Source organism: Crinia signifera, chromosome 3 (genome assembly GCF_055691185.1).
Source record: "Crinia signifera chromosome 3, ASM5569118v1, whole genome shotgun sequence".
In the NCBI taxonomy this organism is placed as follows: domain Eukaryota; kingdom Metazoa; phylum Chordata; class Amphibia; order Anura; family Myobatrachidae; genus Crinia; species Crinia signifera.
This window is the reverse complement of record NC_139219.1, coordinates 162,159,680-162,175,174: the sequence shown is the minus strand read 5'-3', so window position 1 is coordinate 162,175,174 and position 15,495 is coordinate 162,159,680. Positions and strand designations below refer to the sequence as shown.

General features: G+C 45.2%; 1 protein-coding gene across 4 annotated transcripts in view; it reads right to left on the bottom strand.

Moving 5' to 3' along the window:
- The window catches only part of LOC146063924 (amine sulfotransferase-like), a 76,596-nt gene extending 61,336 nt beyond the window's left edge, over positions 1 to 15,260 (bottom strand). For 2 of the 4 annotated variants that reach the window (XM_083176843.1, XM_083176844.1), the window contains exon 1: positions 14,767 to 15,260. The gene's annotated coding sequence lies outside the window, so the exon portion shown is untranslated. Of the gene's footprint in view, positions 1 to 11,534; positions 11,711 to 14,766 lie in introns of those variants that run through there. The other 2 variants (XM_083176842.1, XM_083176840.1) reach the window with 1 other exon arrangement.
- Between the last annotated feature and the right edge of the window lie 235 nt (positions 15,261 to 15,495).

Below are 15,495 nucleotides of genomic sequence, written 5' to 3'. Positions count from 1 at the left end.
CAGCTGGTCCCAGAGGAGGGTCCAGCTACTGTACAGTAATGAAGAATGGGGCTGAGTTGCTGTTGCTGTGCTGGAGCTCAGTACAGCTCAGCAGTGTGAGTACTATAGCACTATGAAGTGTCAGCAGTGCTGGGGAGAGAGAGTCTACAGGATTCAGCAGCCCATACCAGCCACAGCTGCCCAGCCAACAGCAGCAGTGGCATAAGAGATTTAACTGTGACCTGTGTAGCCACGCCCCCTCCCGAAGCCCCGCCTCCATGCACACTGCTGCCTGCTGTGCTGTGTCTCATCAGGGAGAGCAGCCGGTCATGTGGCACCCAGGCACCCTGCCCCATGGCTCAGCCCGCCACTGCAGTGAGCTCAGCCTAAGGCTCCCATCCCTGACCCTGAGCTCCTCCTGTCCACAGCACGCCACTTTCCTCTCTCATGTGCAGGCTGCAGCATCCAGTCCGGCTGCTGCTGCAGACTACAGAGAGTCACAAAGTCAGACTGTCTCTGCAGAAGCTCCGCAGCGGTGTAAGCCACTGCCTGCACACAGTGACAGGCTGCCGCTGCGCTACTGGTCTCCAGTCCATTGATCCCTGATTTCCCTATGCCGCCGCCCGCGCTTCGTCCCGCTGCACAGGTGACCCGGGCGGCACACCCGCTGCCTTTAAAAAAAAGTGTGTGTGTCCTCGGACCCGGGCCCCCCTGACAGGCCCGGGCCCAGGTAAAATGTACCCACCCCCCCTGCCTCTTGGCGGCCCTGGAGGAGGTGCATACCACCCCTTGGCTGCCTTTTCTGGAATCACATTGCAGTTTTGAGGAACATCGTGACCTTCGGTTGCAATGTCCCTCTGCAACTGCAGCAGGAGTAAGGTTTACCTTAGTGGGGCTTGAAGTTGCAGCCCAGCTTGGGAAGCCAAGGAAACTGCACTTTGTGAAGCAGTCCTTGGCCTGGCAACTCATGAAAAACAGGAGCGACACGCTTTCATTTCCAGAAAAGCCATCCGCACCTCCCCGGGAATGCCTCTGCCTGCTAAATCAGAGTCATTTGCTGTTCCACCATCTATCACATCGCTTCTGTGATACAACCTGAATTAGCCCCTATATCCACACTGTAACGTCTACACATATCCCCACATTTTGTCTTTCTTTGCCTTCCATCCTCCTGGCCCCATGCTAACATTTTTAGGTGACTATATTATACAGTCCACCAAGAATATCTGTGATCTGTTGGACTATTATGCATTAGATAACACCTACTGTATACTTGTGCATCAATGCCTATTTCCGTATAGATTGTAAATCTGCGAGCAGGGCTTTCTATCTATATGGGCAGTATTCAATGACCTTTATCGTCTTGTGCAGCGAATCCTGTTTAGGATTCGATGCACTGTCGCCGTGTTCCGGAGGGCTGGAGCCTTCGCTGCCAGCCCTCCCTGTCCCCGTATTCAATGCTGCATGGGCACGCTGCCTCTGACGGCGAATCTTAACCCCTGCGGCGGACGCAGCAGGGAGCCGGGGGACAGCGGCAGGCAGGGAGATGGAAGTCTCCCTACCTGCCCCAGAATGTATGTTACATAGTTACATAGTAGGTAAGGCTGAAAAAAGACTTGCGTCCATCTAGTTCAACCTAGCTTGTTTAGAGACATATTATAATTCTTATTTGTACCCATAGATGTTTTTAACCAGTAAGTGTTTGTCCAACCTCATTTTGAATGCATTCATTGTGTCGGCCGACACAACATCACCAGGAAGAGAGTTCCAGAGTTTGACTGCTCTAACCGTAAAGAATATTTTTCTTCTAGCTGAACAAAATCTTTTTTCTTCTAATCTATACTCATGTCCTCGTGTCCTAGATTCCTTTCTAGTAGAAAAAAGGGTGTTTGACAGTTCCTTATATTGGCCCCTAATGTATTTATACATGTTGAGCATGTCCCCCCTTAGACATCTCTTTTCTAATGTAAATAGACCTAGTTTGCTTAATCTCTCCTTTTCGAGTATTGAATTACCCAATTCCTCTCCGCTAAGGTTATAACTAGCACACTGATTGTGTCTCCCAAGGTGCATAACCTTACATTTATCCACATTGAACCTCATCTTCACTTATTAGCCCACTCCTCTAGATTTACAAGATCCTTTTGGAGCTTGGTGACATCATCTGATGATTTAATAACTTTGCTTAGTTTAGTATCGTCCGCAAAGATGGATACATTGCTGAGTAACCCCATCCCAATATCATTAATAAAAATGCTAAAGGAAATAGGCCCAAAAACCGAACCCTGAGGCACTCCACTTAGTACTGGTATTGTGGGCCTTATTCTGGTTGGAGCGGCCGGGCCGTACGCGTACGTCCCGGGATTTTTTATGATCTGCGCATGCGTACATTCGCTAATGCGCAGGCGCGAACACTCCACAACGCTTACGTACGGGTCTCTACGTGCGAAAAAACCTATACGCGAGTGTACGGGCATTGGGGGCGGCATAGGGGCGTGATGAGGGGAGCGGCCGAAATAATGAGGGAAAATGGGCGTAAATATGGGCGTACACGGGGGTGTGCACCAAAAATGAGCGGTGCTACTACCGCACGATCGACTAAGGCACCGTTCATTTCGGACACAAAACAGGCGGCCGCCAACCGCCATCTCAAACCACCCCTACAGATACCGCATGCCAGCGTGCGCCTGGGTTTGCTAATTAACGCTGATTACTACTCAAACACATACACCTGAATGTAATAAGCAATGCTGCAGTCTATTAAGTCCAAACCATGATTTCACTACCTGCAAGCCTACACACAGCACTCAAACACATTGGAAGCTTATCTTTCTATACTTCTCTACATTTAAAGGTTTGTTTAATTTAAGGTAAGAATCTTTTTAAGACCTGCTTATATATGCTAAGGTAGCTATTTGCTAAACAGTTAGACACATTCACTACGTGCTTTCATAGACTTTACACAGTAGCACACTCAATCTACACATGTCGACATGTGTCAACGTGTTCACTCTAATACAAACATAGGTTTTGTATTTATGATACAATAACATAAACCACATCTAACACCTACAAAGGATGTTTCAGCAATGTTTTAAGCCCATGGCCACTATTTTGCACACAATCTTTGTATAGTACCCAAAATACAGAACTGTACCACTATCTGATCTGCTATGAATTGGATTTGACTACACTCTGGATGTAAGATGCCACCAATCACATTATTGCACTCACATCTCTCTAACAAAGGATTCCTACATCTGCTTATGACACTGTAAAATCATATATATTTAAAAACTTATACATGTTTGTTCACAAGCAATTTTATCATGTTTGGCCGATTCACACATCTTTTTTTAGGGAGGACACATATGCATTCCTACACAAATGTACCTTTTGACCCTTGTTTGTCTGCCTCACCCACTCCATGAGGAAAGCATTGTTCTGGACCTGCTTTTACCTACTACTGTAGGAGCTACCTCACCTGCACACAAACTGCTTTCTCACCTATTAAGTTGCTCTGCACATGTGCTGACACAAACTAATTAGCAGGGAAAAGTTGGATAGGAACATGGGAATGGCCATGGAGAGGGTTACACATGGGAAACTTCGACCACACTTCAACAAATGTTCAAAAATACCCTGGTCAGTAAGTACACATAAATCTAGTATTTGTTTCACACAAGAAATTACACATACAACAATTTTGTTTTAATTGGTAAAATAAATTTATTTGCTGTTCAGCATCACAGCTTGACACTTTAATGTCATAAATCAAATAAACAAATAAAATAGACACAAAAATAAAAAAACAGCCAGAACAAGAGGTTGCATATCTCCAAACATGTGTTACCCTGCAAATGCAATGGTGAAAGAAATGGGGACACCAGAATACGTACTGCAACAACCAGGGTGAATACTAAGCAAGATACACACCACCAAAAATTTATCCTGCATTTGTAGAGGTCAAAATAAGAACTTTAATGCCCATGGCACGAAAATGGATCGATGGCCAACTCAGGAAGTGGATGTCCAGTGCAATTTAAACATTTGGGGTCCAACCACAGAGGAAGTGAACCAGGTCTCATTATTTGGGCCCTTTTTTCCCCCTTTTAGATGGGGCCTTGGGGACAGGGGCCTTTGGGTCAGATGGCTTGCGGCGTCTTCCCCTAGTGGACACAGGAGGGTCAGCAGAGGTGGAAGGTTGGGGAGCAGCTTGGGGTGGGCCAGCAGATGGGGGATTGTCCCTTAGGGACCTGGCGGTGGGCAGCAGCTCCACAAGAATGACATTCAGGCGGCTGAGGTGTTGGCCAATGCTTTGCATGCCAGCCGCCAGAGTGTCATTAATGCGGTTCAAGGCCTCACACTGCTGCCTGTTTGTGGCCTTCCAATCCTCCAAAAATTCCCCAATCTGCTGCTGACGGAGCGCAGCATCCACCCCTTGCTGCTCGATCCTCTCCAGCATCACCATCATGCTCTCATCCCATGTCTCCTGTGGCTGGGGCTGGGGGTGTCTTCTTGGTGGAGGCTGGACCACTTGCTCCACCTGTGGCTCTGCAGAGGAAGATGCTGCCGGTACATCCTGGGTTTCTGCTTCTGCTAGGATAATAATTGAAAACAATGTCACCATCACATACGCACTAAAAAATCTCTTTCAAAATACAATGCATTACTGTGACTTACCATCAAAAGCAGCATCAAAGACCTCCGCCTGGAGCTCACTGTCCATATTGGAGATCCCCCTGACCTCGGCCACATCAATGACGTCCAAGGCGTCCTGCTCCAGGGGGTATACTCCAAATGATCGGGCATAGGACCTCTCCCGGTGGACATGCTGTGGTTGTACCGGTCAGTCATCTTCCTCTTCAGTGTACTTTTGAAGTCGGTCCACCTACAAGTTTAAAAATACAAATATCACCATGAGATATGTGCACCACTGTGCTAGTGAACATCATGACTACGTGACATTTCCTAGTGTGGGTGATCTTATGTTTTTTAGCCATATGTGTCCCACACACACATTAATGTCTCCATTAGGAGGCATTTCAGTGTCTCATCTCATTCATTAGGCCACTAAATGCACATACATAGATCACTATGCAGAAATGACATCATCCATGGCCAAATTAGGCACCTCCACCTGTTGTGAAACTACACATTCCACCATAGCTATTATGGAGTCATTTAACTATGGGATGGCATACTGGGATGTGTAGTTTCTCACCAGCTACATGTGCACAGTTTGCTCATTCTTGTTTCAGTTGCATCATATGGAACATGTAAAGGTGGCCATACACGTTACAATTATTGTATACAATATTGCATCTCATAGCATATCGTTTTGCGATGAGATCAGATTAGATGAGATCTAGTACAAAAAGTATGTGCTGCACATACTTTTTGTACTCATCGCTAAACCGATATGCTATGAGATGCGATATTGTATACAATATTGTATACAATAATTGTAACGTGTATGGGCACCTTTACAACAACTCTTTCCAAAACACACTTTCTCTTGTCCCATCACATACTTCACATACTTCACATGAGCAGAACTGTGCCCATAACCTCACATCACCCCAATGGTGCATGTTTCATATATCAATGTGGGTTATTAGACATGGTTGTGTTCACATGTGACATTGAAGTGTAGCACTATCTACAAACACACCTTTCTATTATTCTCAAAACATACATGTAACATATGTACACACATATGACATTATCAGGGGGACAAACACACTTGCCTTTTCTTCACCGATAGCCAATCTCTGACCACTGGTGACACCTGGTTCACTTCCTCTGTTATCTTGTCCCAAAGGTTTCTCCTTGCACTGGCACCCGGCTTCCTGATTGGCAATTCTATCCATTCACGTGCTCTGGGCACTAAAATTCTTAATTCTGCCTCTACAAATGCAGGGTTTCTCTTTTTGGAGGTGGTATCCTGCTCAGTCCTCACCCTAGATGTTGCAGCTCGTTTTCTGGTGGCCCCAGTTCTCTTACCATGCACCTGCTGGGTCACACCTGTTTGGAGAGATGCAACCTCTTGTTCTGGCTGGTTGCTTGGCCCTTGTGGAGCTGGTGGAGGTTGAACAGGGCCTGTTAGTGAGGGGCCCGCTTGGTCTTGCAGGCTACCTCTCTCTTGAGCCCTCCTTCTCCGCTCCTGTTCCCTCTTCTGTAAAGCTTCAAGCAGGGATTCTGCTTGTGCTCTCTGCAGAGCGTCCTCAGCTGCGGAATCGTCTGAGTTAGACATGTTTGCAGCAATTCTGGCCTGCATCTGACTGAATATTTATATGTTAATCTCCCGCCATGAACAAGGGGGCGTATATTTTTCCCCGCAATGTACTTGCTAATTTACGCCGATATTTCCCGCCGATAATTGCCGCTTAAATTACGCAGGTCTCCACGCACCTGATCAATCACCTGTATATGCACATACACAGGTTGTGGAGCATTGTGTGCTACATCGTGAAATGTGTGCACCTGTCATTCCAATGATGAGTGTTGTCAGCTGGTATCTGTTGGAGTTCGTGTATGCTTTGTGAGTCACATTTCAAAACATCACGTTATAATGCTTTCCTTACATATGTAATGAGTCTGAAATTGTCATACACCAACATGTTGCATTGGGCCCCTTTTAGCAGCGTATTTATTAGTAGACGCTTGCATGTATTCTTTTACGCACACTGTATATACAGTACGTCTCTACATTGAATGCATGCTGTTGGTTATGGTGTGTGTATATCGGAACGGTCCGCGTAAGTTTCTATTCGCATCCAGTTTGTTCATGTAAGAAGGATTAATAAAGTTAATACTAAACAAACAATTTTTTACACCTATCAGCAAGCACCAAAAGTGATATATGTACCTGCAATTAATAACTGCGCCATTGCCACTATGACTTCAACCAGGGCTAGGGCGTTTTCTACCCAGGAGCTATTGGCCTTGGTTGAGGTCATGGACCGGCGCCTGGGGCCCAGGGGCCCTTATGTCTCGAATAATGACAAGCGGCGGGCATATAATGCTGCCCGCCGGCTAATCTTCGCCCGGACCGGCGTTCACAGGAGCCTGGGCCAAGTTGAGCGGCGCTGGTCTGACCTGCGCCGGCGGCAGCCAGTCTTGCTATCATCACTTCGCCGCCATATTGCCCGATGTAAGTTTTTATTTACTAGTATGACTGCGTTTTTTTGCAATGTTTTCTGTACTTTTTATAAATATGTTCCTGAGTATGGGGGTGTATATGGGGTGTATATGGGGTGTATATGGGTGTATAGTGGGTGTATATGGGTGTATAGGGGGTGTATAGGGGGTGTATAGGGGGGGCTTTAAGTAGTTGCTCAGTTTTTGGGTGGAGCATATCAATTAGTTTGCATGATAAATGTCTGAAATATAACAGCAATGATAATTTGGAAGGTTATGAGCATGACTAATGTGAATTTTTCTTTCCCCCTTTTTTATGAAACCCAATCTTCGATTTCTATGCCATCAACATGAACATTTCAGCACGGGCCAGAGCCCGCATAGAAGCCCGTGAGCAGGCAGCCCGTGACCAGGCAGCCCAGGAGCAGCCGGAAGAGGAGGAGGAAGAGGAGGAGGAAGAGGAGGAGGAAGAGGAGGAGGAAGAGGAGGAGGAGGAAGAGGAGACAATGGGTCAAGCTGGGGCCCACCAAATTTCCCCATCCCCAACCCCCACCCCCTCCCCAACCCCCACCCCCTCCCCAACCCCCACCCCCTCCCCAAACCCAACCCCCACCCCCTCCCCAACCCCCACCCCCACCCCCTCCCCAACCCCCACCCCCTCCCCAACCCCCACCCCCTCCTCAACCCCCACCCCCTCCCCACCCTATTTCCAACCCCCCTACACCTCTCCACCACCCACCCCCAAACCTCTCCAATCCCCACTCACACCCACTACCAGTATCCCAAGTCCTATCCCATCCCCCTTGCTCCTGACCCCCCCAACCACCGCACACCCAACCAGCGGCGAGCAGGATGGCTCAAGTAGCCGTAAGTAAATAATGTGTCTAATGTTTACCTACACATTTCTACACATAAACAATCACAACAACCACATATGTGTATCCAACATCAACATTAGTTGCAACATATCACTGCAGGGCGACCATGAGGTGTGGCCTGTCCTTCTCCAGGAACAAGGGTCCCCTTGGTGGTTTTTAGGAGTGTGGCCATGCCTCACCCCTTGAATAATTGACATAACAGTACATCCAATGAGATATCCGACATTAGTGGTGTTGTAGTTATGTGGCTCCAGGTGTTGGGTAACTCCAGTTCCCAGCATGATGTGCAACATAAATTTATAGATTGTTTTGTTAATAGTGTGTGAGGCCATGCGGATGCATGCTTTACAAACATAGCTTTAGGCCTATAATTTGTACAGCAATGTCCTAAATTTAAAATAGTAAGGAGTGCTTAAGCCGCAACAATGTCATAACCCTTAAATAGCACAGCCTAATTGTGAGGTTAGAGGAGAGTCCCCCAAAACCAAACTACCAATTGGGATACAGCATACTGTACATTCATCCAAGAAGGAGTAATTTAATTAATGTTATTTACTATGTACAGTATGTGTGTGTTAACATATTATTTTTTAGTACTGTGTTTACAGCAGACCCATCTTCAATGTAGTTTAAAAATGTATGTGGCCTTCACACATAACTCACAACTTTTTATTATGTACAAATACAACAAACATTTGTGTATGTTATATATTAATTTTTTTTTTTTTATCCCTTCACTACAGACACTGAACAGCACCAGGAGGAGGTGGCCAGAATCATGAGGGAAATGTTCCTGACCCTCCTATATTTATTTATTCTTTTTGGGCAACTGGAGGCCCTCATTTAATTTATTTTTATCCCCCCCCCTTATTATGTTTGTTACAAATAAAAGTTTCTATTCTGTTAGAAATTGCCTGTGTTTTTAATAATAAATATGTTAGAGGGCTTGTAAGGGTAGGTACATACAGATGTGTAATGTAAGTTATATTTGTAATTTGAGGTGAGGGGTAATGATTGATGTGTGAATGTGTGTGTCTTTGAGTAAAATAACACATAGTGAAAATGCATGAATGTTTAATGTTGTTCGATTAAAACATCACACATAACATCAGGGTAGGTATACATGTTACACATTTTGGACAAACTAATTATGGACATAATTTAGTACATATACAGAAACACCAACATAACTTGATTTAAAAGTAACAGCAATATGGGGACACATAGATAGTGATTAAAATGCCACATTAGAACATAACAAATATACATGTAATGAGGGTTAAAATGTTGTTTTATTAGGGTCTTTATTAAGGTAGACAATTGAGTTAATAGAAAACAATAATTGAATAACAAATAGAATAATTAATTAATTGTGAGAATTCTAGTTGAAAGGCAAGATTTGCAGGTCCATATATGTGAAGGGTATGCCAGCGTACACGGACGTACGCTCACTCTCACGAGCGGTGACATAAGCTGAGTTTTCCATTGAAAACAATAGCGACCCGTCCGTGCAAGCTGGCGTACGCTCAGATTTCCGCAAGAAGTCGGCGGGAAGACGGACGAGAGACGTCCGTAAACGGTGGCGTACGCTCAGTTGTACGCCAGTTGTCGGAGTGTAAGGGCTAATCCGTCCGTGTACGTTGGCGTACGCTCAATTGTACGCCACTCCCCTTCGACGTTGTTTCTGGCCGTACGTATGCGGCTGAGTTGTGGGTGGACTTAACCCCAACGGCCGCGTACGGAGAGCGTACGTTGTTTTGGAACGTACGCACGTTTGGCCGCTACGATCAGAATAACCTCCTGTATTTGATACGGCCGGGGCAAGGCACCGGAGCACCCCAGGCTAGTTGGGGTGGGGGTGCCCCAGTGCTGGGGGTGTGATACCTTCTGTGCCATCTGGGGAGCGGGCAGGGGGGTCCATGCCGGCGTCTGACAGGAATGTCCGTCCGTGGCGCGGGGGTACCTGCGGCACTGTGTATAAAGCTGGCTGGCAGCGTCCCTGGCCTGCAGTGATTAAGAAATTACTAGCGCTACCTGCCGGGCTATGCGGCGGCGCAGGAAGCTCTTCTGATTTTGAAATCACGGGGCCACACGCTGATTGGCTGAATCTCAGCCAATCAGTGTGCAGCAAGTGTTTTCAAACCCAGCAGCGCTTCCCACGCCGCCACATAGCGCTAGTTATTTTCTATTCACTGCAGGGACCCCGCCGCCGACAGCTTTATACACAGTGCCGCAGGTACCCCCGCGGCACGGACACCCCTGCCCGCTCCAGCACCTATGCTAACCCTCTATGCTGGGGGCGAGGGGCGAACTGCCGCTCTCCAGTGGCCAGCGCCATAGGCAAATGCCTAGAGCTGCCTGGATACGGCACTGTTCACGACCACTCTTTGTTCTCTATTACACACAGCCAGTTCCCTACCCATCTGCAGATATTGTCACCCAATCCCAGGTCCTCCATTTTATTTATCAACCTCTTGTGTGGGACAGTATCAAAGGCCTTAGCCAGTGGTGTAACTAGATACATGTGGGCCCCATAGCAAAATTTTGTAAGGGCCCCTATTTATCACCTAATGCTGAAAAATGTATACAGCATATGATACTTTGACAGGCAAAGTGGGCCCCTCTTAGATCTGGGCCCCATAGCAGCTTCACCCCCTGCATCTATGGTAGTTACGCCCTTGGCCTTAGCAAAATCTAGGAAAATCACATCTACAGCGTTTCCATTATCTAGGTTATTGCTAACCTCCCGATCGTGCATATGTAATGATCGGGAGCAGTGAATATATGAATATGTAATGAGCGGCTCTCGGCTCCCGGCCCCCTGCTGGCTGTTATGTGTAAAAAAAAAATATATATTTCAATTAAATATATATTCATGTGCTTATTTTAAAAGTTCACATTCCACTTCACCATGAAAAGATGGTGATTGCTACACGGTGACACACGACGAAAATCACTTAGAGAGCAATTCGCCATTTTCTCATTGAATACACTCACGGCAAATCACATTGAAAAACCTATTGAAAAACCACAGCAAATTGCGGAGACTATCAGACGGCGAATTGTCCGTCATTCACTGTTCACAGACGGTGAAAAGTGAACGTTGAATAGGGTGATTCACTTTCTGGCACAAAAAAATCTCCTTCCAATGCGAAAATAGCACAAATTCGCCATGAAACATGGTGAATTGTCCTCATTGAATACTGCCCTATGTCTGTTGTTTCCATTTATAAAGCTTAAGGGAATTTTCTGCACTATATAAGAAACTGTTAATAAATAAATAAGACACATCCACTATTATATAAAAAAATACATTGCACACAAATAAATATATATTTAAATAAAAATGTTTCTTCCAGAGGAATAGCATTACATTTCCCAAAAGTCATCACCTATAACTACTACTTGAGCAGTTGTTACACTCTAATACAATATCTAAATACAACATCTGATAAAGTAGAAGTGGTAATAATTAGTAGATACTGTAGTTAGCAGACAGAAGAATCATGAACACAGTAGCTAGTTAATACTTACAAGTAATATGTGTCCTAAACACATACCATTCGTCCTCCTACTTCTGTCAAAGACCCGGCTGATTTCACTATGAAGCAGCAGAGCAGAAATGATTCTCCTCCCTGTTAGTATATCTAGGTGCTCACTTTACCCTGGAGAGCAACGTAATACATTCCATAAGTTCCACTGATTTGGCAGTTAGAACTGAAATGCGTAACTTTATGTTGCTCACTACGCCTACATATTTTAAAATGTGAGTTTTCTTTGTATTGTGAAGTCTTGCAAGTACTGCAACTCTTATCAAAGGTAGAAAGTCTATTTACAGTATATCTTTATTATCTATAAATTATGATCTATAAATGTTTCAGTGCAAGAGTTGTTTTTTAACCAACCAAACATTTCACAATTTCTCCTGACACATTTTTGGCTGCTGTATTTCAAAAGTTCCACACGTATTACAAGCTGCAATTTGTCTGTTGAGAACTTGTCTGTTTTGAATTCTTCCTTCTTTTGTTGCACTGATATTTGAAAATGATTTAGCCATTATAAATGCAGTAAAATGCATGAATCAAAAAAATAAATTAGGACAAGCTAGGAGAATTCATTTTATAATTTTTTTTTTAATGATATTATTTCGAATCAGGTGCCATGTTTGCTATAAAAACAGAAAAGGAAAATAAGCGAGATTCATAGAGACAGGGTTGGAAAGCTAAAAGTTATACTTTGAAATGGGCTGATGTGAAACTATGCTTACCGCTAATAGTAAATCTGCAAGTCGGAATATGTGACAGGGACATTAAGGAATCAGAAGCTGCTTCAGGCTCCTGAGAACCTGGTTATGTAGGGCGGTACTTGTGTAGTTTCACGGCGCCAGCATGGCGCCGTGCTACTTCCGGGTGTACGCTCGCCACGAAATATGTCCAAAAAAGTAACTTAACTCCATGCCAACATGGATAGTTCATACCTCCACTATCCATGTTGGCATGGAGCTGATTTTAAATAGCGTGGCGAGCGTAGCGAGCCACCGAGCCCGCAGCGTGGGCGAGCGCCCCGCAAGGGAACTCAGACGCACGGCACCATGCTGGCGCCGTGAAACTACACAAGTACCTGTAGGGCTTTGAAAGTCGGTAAGCAAATCTTGATATACATTTGCCATCTTACAGGCAGCCGTTGAAGGTAAAAGAGAATGGGTTATGTGTGGTTAGAACATGGCATCGATGAGGACACTGAAGTAGTCTAAATGTGATGACATATAGTATATGCATGTTTGACTTTAGGTTTAGGCAAATCTGAAGGATTCTATGTTCCGCTGATGAAAGAATGGAGATTTAATTGTTGTGGATACCTAAAGTTTAAATGTCAAGCCACTATCAAGGACAACACCAAGATACATACATGTTCAGATAGAGATAACTAAGCTGAGGTTAAACCTGTTCTCTGCCCACAATGTACCCCAAATATTTGGCTTCCCCCATACCAATGGCACATTTAATAGGGTTGGCGGTAAATCTGCGTGCCCGTAGAGACTTTAATATGGCCTTTGGTAGGTGGGATTCTAGTTAGAGCTAAAAATAACAATGTTGTCTAAATATGCAGCTGCATATTCCCTGTGGGGCCGCAGTAACTTATTCATAGCTCTCCAGAAGGTTGCTGAGGCCCCATGTAAAGTGTGAACCAAATGACAACACTTTGTACTGATATAAGCCCTCTGGGGTAGAGAAGGCTGTTTTGCCTTAGCAGCTTCTGTAAATGGAACCTGCCAATAACCTTTTCTTAAATCAAGTGTAGTAGGATACTGACTATCGACTACATTTTCTACCAACTCAACAATCCGGGACATAGTTTAAGAATAAGGGGCACATTTATTAAGCAATACAAATGGATGTTTTCGGAGGTTAACCGCAAATATTAAGTAGCACTGAAATGTATTAAAGGGAGACCGCAGCAGGAATCTCCGATCCCTGCTGCGATCTCCCCTGCAGCGCCGCCGGCCGCATCCCCCATAGGTTTCTATGGGGGATGCGAAGCTGCCCGATGTATCAACATCGGGCATCCTGGCATCGCACCCCTGGGCTATCGCCATTCTGATATGGCGATAGCCCATTGTAGCCTATGGGTGCATATCACACTGCCTGAGCGGCAGTGCGGTCAGTGGGGTCGCGTGTGGGTCAACGCGCGGGGGGTGTGCACAAAAAATGTACGGTGCTACTACCGCTCGATCGGCGAAAGCACCGTGCATTTCGGACACAAAACAGGCGGCCGCCACCTCCAGACCACCCCTACAGATACCGCATGAGAGCGGATGCCTGGGTCTGCTAATTAACGCTGATTACTACTCAAACACATACACCTGAATGTAATAAGCAATGCTGCAGCCTATTAAGTGAAAACCATTATTTCACTACCTGCAAGCCACACACAGCACTCAAACACATTGGAAGCTTATCTTTCTACACTTCTCTACATGTAAAGGTTGGTTTCATTTAAGGTAAGAATCATTTTAAGACCTGCTTATATATGCCAAGGTAGTTATTTTGTAACCATTTATACACATTCAGAAAGTGTTTTCATATACTTTAAACAGCAGCACACTCAATCTACACAAGTCGACATGTGTCAACCTTTTCACTCTAATACATACATATTTGTTGTCATTGTGATAAAAATAAATAAACCACATCTAAGAGCTACAAGGATGTGCCAGCAATGTTCTAAGGCCATGGCCACTATTTTGCACACAATCTTTGTATAGTACCCAAAATACATAACTGTACCACTTTCTGATCTGCTATGAATTGGATGTACTACACTATGGATGTAAGATGCCACCAATCACATTATTGCACTCACATCTCTCTAACAAAGGATTCCTACATCTGCTTATGACACTGAAAACTCATATATGTTAAAATATTTAAACATGTTTGTTCACAAGCAATTTTATCATGTTTGGTCGACTCACACATCTTTAACATACCTGTACCAAGACCTGACTGGTTTTTTAGGGAGGACACATATGCATTCCTACACAAATGTCCCTTTTGCCCTTTGCTTGCCTACCACACCCACTCCATGAGTAAATCATTGTTCTGGACCTGCTTTTACCTACTAATGTAGGAGTTACCTCACCTGCACAGAAACCGCTTTCTCACCTATTAAGTTGCTCTGCACAGTGGCGTAACTAAGGCTCAGGAGCCCAAGCCACTGTGGGGGGGAGCCAGCAATATGTGGGCGCATTGTCACCGCACAGTACCTGTGAATGCAGGAGCTGGAGGCAGGAGGAGAATGCCGGGGGCTGAGTTTTGGAGGCTCAGCAAGGTATGCAAAGTGCTGAGATGAGGTGTGGTGCCTGGCTGCAGCAGCCCTGCACCCGTCTGTGACACTCTGACAGCAGTGTGGCCAGCTTCGTACATAATGATCTCCCTCTCCTCCGTCCTGTCCCTGCCACACTTCGCTTGATTTATACAGACTGTGGCAGGCTTTACAATCAACCCAAATCCTCACAGTAAAGCATATTACAGTGAGGCTTTAGATTGATTATAAAGGCTGCCACAGTCAGAGAGTGAGCTGAAAGAAATGACTACAGGAACTTCGCTGTGTCCAGAGTCCGGACACCTGCTCCTGAAGCCTGCCTGCCAGGTCTGAACTTCTCTGTAATGTCTGTTTAGTGGGGGAACAGGCAGATAAGGGATAACTGTGATGGGAGGGACAGGAGGCATAAGTGTTATGGGTCATAGTAGCGATGATAGAGATTGGGGACAGGAAGTATTATGTATGAAAACAAATATAATTAATGTATGGGGGGGGCCGCAAAAAAAAATTCTGCAGGGGGGCGCAATATTTCTAGTTACGCCACTGGCTCTGCACATGTGCTGACACAAACAAATTAGCTGGGAAAAGTTGGATATGAACATGTGAATGGCCATGGAGAGGGTTATACATGGGAAACTTCTACAACACTTCGATAAATGCACAAAAATAC